This window comes from Pinus tabuliformis, chromosome Q, assembly GCF_031772625.1.
Source record: "Pinus tabuliformis cultivar Carrire ecotype Pingquan chromosome Q, CPIR1, whole genome shotgun sequence".
Lineage (NCBI taxonomy): Eukaryota > Viridiplantae > Streptophyta > Pinopsida > Pinales > Pinaceae > Pinus > Pinus tabuliformis.
Window position 1 is genome coordinate 1,179,939,404 of NC_142296.1, and position 6,000 is coordinate 1,179,945,403.

Consider the following 6,000-nt stretch of genomic DNA (forward strand, 5'->3'; position numbering starts at 1 on the left):
TCAAATGCCAAACTTCCAACTTTTGGGGATGGAGGAGATATAATTCTAAATAGACCTCTTAGAATTGGAACATATCAGAAGCAATGCTTAGCCCAGGACTCGGAACAATCACAAAACGGCCTCCTGTTGATGTTTCATGATTACTCATAGCAACTCCAGACTGACATTAGTGGACAGTTGTCATCCCCATAAGATGCTTAATTTGATATTTTCCAAGCACATCAGCTGGGTCAGAGCAATTTGAGAAGTTATGTCATAATATACATATTCTGCAGCCATGGGCATTCTTTAGGCTATATTGCAGTATGACAACTTGCAGTATGTAGCAGCACAGCTTTGATCTCCTCAGGTGCAATTTTTCCTTCTTTAGCTTGCTCTGCCTGAAATACATCTAGTGCAAATCCATTGAAGCAACTGATGACTGCTTGTTGAACATCAAGCCCAAGCCCATCCAGTGCCCTCATAGTGGAGAGTAGCAGTCCAGGCCGTCTAGCACAAAACATATGGATATTTAGGGCATGCCCTTCCCTCATCTGAACTTCCACCCTTGCAGGTTGTGCATTGGGACTGGGAAGTGAAGTTGGGCACTCTTCTTTCACTCGGCAAGGCAAAGAAGGTGTTGTAGGTGTCAAAGGATGGAAATTAGATGTGCCAGGTAAAACAGGTCCCTGGGACGTAGATTCAAGCTCATTGTGAAGGTCGTTTATCTTCTGAATAAGCTCTTTCCAGTGGTGACAGTGATGATGAGTATGAAGAGGAGCCTATTCCAAAGGACTGTGCACGGATTGTTTGGACAAACCTTTCCGAGACTATAGGGAAAATTAGTGACATTGAGGTGCTTGACAGAGTGTTCTTTCATGGTGATATTGTTGCCTCAGCTTCAGATCCATCGGGACAGATGGGCATGGTGGTTAACGTGGATCTTACACTAGATTTGTCAACTCCCACATCAGTTGCTATCAGAGACGTTTCCAGTAGAAATCTTCATCGAATAAGGGCATTTGCATAGGGTGATTATGTAATTCATGGGCCTTGGCTTGGAAGAGTTGATACAGTGGTTGATGATGTGACAGTTATATGTGACGATGGATCAAAATGTAAACTAATGAAGGCCGACCCTGATCACCTTATTCCCATCTCCAAGAATCTCCATTATCCTTACGTTCCAGGACAGCGTGTCAGGGGCAGTTCCTCAGCAGTTTTCAAGAATGGTATATGGTTGTGTGGTGAATGGAAGAAAAATAACAAGGAAGCTACAGTATGTGATGGATGAGGAATGCCTTAGAATAGAAACAATCTAACCACTATTGTTGCCCATCCCTTGTCATGAACCCACATAAGTAGTCTGCCTTGTACTCACAGATTCAGAAGACGTATCTCTCCGCCCTGATGCATTGAAAGGAAGGTTTGCATATTGACTTGGCCTCATTCACATTAAATGAACTCTACGAGGCCCAAGCCCAGTTTCACTTGCAACATGTAATCCATTCTCCTGCATTGACTGTGCAGCAGTGCAAATTGGGTAATGGCCAACACCAACCCCTTTATTCATGTCAGCATTAGAGCAGTACTGCCTGAGTTTCCTTTCAAGGACAGAGTATGCTTCTAATGATCCTAAGCTTGTGGTCCTCTTTGATTAAACAAAAGAATGCTCTGCAATACTGCTAGGCAAGTTAAAGAAGTTTCTATTCTTATAGTGTTTGGTAGCCTTGCCTCTATTCAGACTCCCATTCTGGAAACTCGTTGAAGGTTCTGGTTCAGGAGTAATCCTATCTTGCATAGAGTTGCTACTAGGATCAGAAACTGGTTTAAAATGTCTCCTACTTCTTTCACTGTAATCCATAAAAGAAGCAGAGTCATACAGGTCACATGTTTCTGGAGATGTCACACTTCCCATGTTCAATCGCCTCCCAGGGTTACCCCCTCCCTGAACTTGAGCTATAGTTACAGGAACTACAGACCTCCCATAGTTTCTGTCCCAGATCATAGAATTCTGAAATACATGCTTTGCACCAAATTAATAGAGAATCTACAGTTTCTGAGAACTTACAAAATACTTCTTTCAACCCAAGGAGAAAACACATATGAATGGCCATTTAAAGCTGTTGCACACAAAAGATTTGTAAAATAGTGTTCAATTATTAGAAATCTGAAAAACCCTTTAAAGATGTAAAAGAGTTGGCCTTTTAGGGTTACAGAAGTTGTATAATTTATTAGGTCATGTGAGGGAAATCTTGAATCCATCTGCTGAAATACATTAAAATATATAAAATTATCCCCAGTGCCACTTAACAAAGTTTAACCATGGAGGAAAGCACGTCGATGCAAATAATTTTTCCCATTATTTTCAAGACCATGCAACTTCTAGAAAACAAATATAGTCCTATGGATTCGTCAATACTCTAGTTCGGCTCAATTTGGTCACGATATCGAATTTCATTGATTACCAACCCTAATGGTGACCTGGTCGCAAATCATGGTGTTATTATGTTAAATACATTCTGCACCATCGTTCAAAAGCATGACTGCATCTATAGATTGTGAATCTCTCCATATTGAAGGAAGATTTGTAGGGTTTTTTGACATTTTGATCCCAAGTTCTAGATTGCTGACGAAGGAAAAAGAAAGATTGTATCATGGAATAGCCTGATGTCGGCTTTGCTAAGATGAAGGGGGGATATTTGGAGTTCTACATGTAGAGCTACTCGATAACTCTTGGCATGAAAGGCAGCAGTTCATCTGTTGACATCGATTTGTTCTCACTCGGCGGAAGTATGAACATTTCCCATTTACACTTGAGGATTTACTATGATTTCGACAGAAAAAGGTTCGCGCTAGAAGTTTTGGGGAAAAATGGCTGTTATGTGGAAGGAGTGCTATATCCTCCCGGAACCCCTCCAATTAAGCTCAATTCACAGGATATGTTGCAAATTGGGGACAAGAAGTTTTATTTTCTGCTACCAGTCAGGGGTATTGTGGAGACTCACGCGAATCTTCATGCTGCTGCTTTGGCTTCTCATGTTTCAGCCTCTGGTCTTATTGTTACTGCAGCGGTGGCCAAGAAGAGAATGGGAAGGCCTAGAGGAGCTAGGGACGAGGACAGGAATAACCAAAGGAAGTCTTGGAAGCAGGGAAATGGTGTGGAAGGGGCGTTGATGGTGCCCAATGCTTGGCGCTCACAAGAAATGATGACCTACAATGTGCTGCCACCAGGAACGTCTGCTAAGAAAGTGGTTTGGCTGAGTTGGTTAGGGCTCCATTTATTTATGTAGTTACAAATTACATAGAGTGTGCTAGGCACTTTTAAGTTTTTGGCATGTACTTACCTATTCTTGGACTAGTGAGAGTGTACTTGCCACATAAAATTATGTAGTGCTACTGCATAAAATATGTGGAGTGTGTAAGCATGGGGCTCAAATCTATAAGTAGAAATTGTGGGTTTAGTGGGCTTGGGTCCAAATTTTGAACCTGGATCTGATACCATGTGTAAGATCCCTATCCTAGGGTCTTCTAACATATTTATTTCTCTAGAATTTAAATGCAATAAGAGGCAATAATTTACTTTCTTACAAGATTTTTAAACAATGAAAATTTTACCATTTACATTCTAATCCTTATAACTTATAGTGAACATTTCATTTTAATAAATTTACATGAGTAATCTATAGAGGAATACCTGTACCGATGGCTGGTGGAGATGCCTTTGAGCTGCTGCCCCTGCTGAACACTCCTTTTGACTAACCCAACTGGATTTACCTCGCAGCCAACTAGGAAATAATTCCTAGCCCAGGAAACCTCCACGGGTTCCCTAACCCTCCGAGCCCAAGTCCAACTAGATGTAGTGTGTGTGTCCAAGATGAATGATCTAGACTAAGATGAACAATATTTCCCTCCTCTCAACAACCCAAGAAACCTCCACAGTTTCCTAAGGTCTCCAAAAATCACAACAAATCCTAAAATCACAACCAAACCCCAAAATCATAAGAAACACCCCACATCCCCCTTTTCTCCCTTCCCCCTTACCTTTTTATACCCTCCCTCTCTTCTCCATCTCACCCACTTCTCATTAATGTCATTAACTTCTCATCCATCCTTACAATTGACTTATCTTCTCCCAAGTAAAGTTGGGAGTACATTTGGAAGTGTGACATAAATATAAAATTGGGAAATTAATGGGAGAAGACCATGTCTTCTCCCAAGTAAATGTGAGAGTACATTGGGGAATGTGAGATGAATATATATATTGATAATTAATGGGAGGGGACCATGTATTCTCCCAAGTAAATCTCAAAGTACATTTGGAAATGTGAGATGGATATATATATATATATATATATAGAGAGAGAGAGAGAGAGAGAGAGAGAGAGAGAGAGGACTATGTCTTCTCCCAAGTAAATGTGAGGGTACATTGGGGAATCTGAGATGAATATATATATTGATAATTAGTTGGAGAGGACCATGTCTTCTCCCTAGTAAATGTGAGGGTACATTGGGAAATGTGAGATGAATATATATATTATTTGAAATAATGGAAAGAGACCATATCCTACCTAAGATTCAGTTTGAGAAGGTAAGTTGGGAATTTGAATAATAGAAATCATGAATTTTATATTAGACCAATATTTCTCAATATTTTCAGATAATGTAAACATTAATAAAATTTGCAGGACAAGATTTAAGTGGGGCATTACACATATGTCGTGGAATATCTTGGAATACCTTCTTGTTATTTTGAATTAACTGAACCTCAGGTGTCTCCTCACTAATCAATTATCAAGACAACATTTCCATCTGATAACGCTACACTATATACGTTGGTGCTTCCTTTCAAATCAAATTCATCATTTGGTAGGATAATATGATTTTACTTTGAGGTGGTTGAAAACCTTATAGTTTATATTTTTTTCCTTCCTATCTAAACTTTATAATTTGGTTTTGTTGGTTGATGGAGTATGTGCCTAAGGTTTGCAACCATTGCATTCCTAGGACCACATCCACTCCTCCAAGAAATAATGTGTAGAATGGGGATTCTATATTGTAGTCCTAAATCTGCAATTTGACCTTATGGCATTTTCCTGCTTTTTCTATTTTCTTTCCATCTGTTACCATCGCTTTCTTATTAGGAATTGGATATGTGAAGATGTTGAGCCTTTTTAAAATATTTGAGTTCAAAAGGTTGTGAGTGGTTCTTGTATCTATTAGAACCATTACATTCTTCTTTCTAATCTGCCATTTTAATTTCAAGGTTTGGGGCTAAGATATTCACGTCATCGTTGATAACGATACTTGAGGAAAAATTTTGTTGTATGATTCTATCGAAAACTGTTGAGAATATTCAACTTATTTGATGTCTAATTCTTCAATATTTGAATCATCGGTTTCTTCACATTTATACAAGTTCTTAGTATCCTTTCCTTAAATTAACACATTTGTATCTAGAATCCCATTTTTCACCACAATGTTAAAATTCACCTTCTTTCATCCTTTTCACCTATATATTAGATTTTCCTCCTTCGCATAGTTGTGGTGGATCGTACCTCGTATTCTCCATGTCAGACACATGGGGAAAACTGTATCTCAATTATACTCTTTCAACTTTTGGTAGTTGTATTCTTTCGAACTTCTTTTCCGTGGATTTTTCTTTTTGTCTTGCTTTTTCTTGAGATGTGATGTCATGAATCTTAAGCTCATTCTAGAGATATGGCTTAAGTCTAGTGAGGTATGATTGAATAGGATGTTTTTTAATATTCCAGGTACTCGAGTAGCTAAATCTTTCCATTCTCTAGTATTTTCATCCACATCTCCTTTTTGTTGTAGCCGAGTGAGTGTTGTGAAGAACTCTTCCTCTTTGACACCTTGGAACCTTTTAAAGAAAGCATCTCTAAATTTCTTCCAACTGATATCATGTGTTGACTTCTTCCACCACATATACCAATTATATGCTTCACCTTCCATTTGCACGGATGCATGCTTGATTCTTTCATTGTCATTTTCATTATT

At 38.9% G+C, this 6,000-nt stretch overlaps 1 pseudogene; it reads left to right on the plus strand.

Annotated features, from left to right (window-relative positions):
* Positions 1 to 2,636: 2,636 nt before the first annotated feature.
* Positions 2,637 to 3,272, plus strand: LOC149223910 (transcriptional activator FHA1 pseudogene; annotated as a pseudogene).
* Positions 3,273 to 6,000: the final 2,728 nt, after the last annotated feature.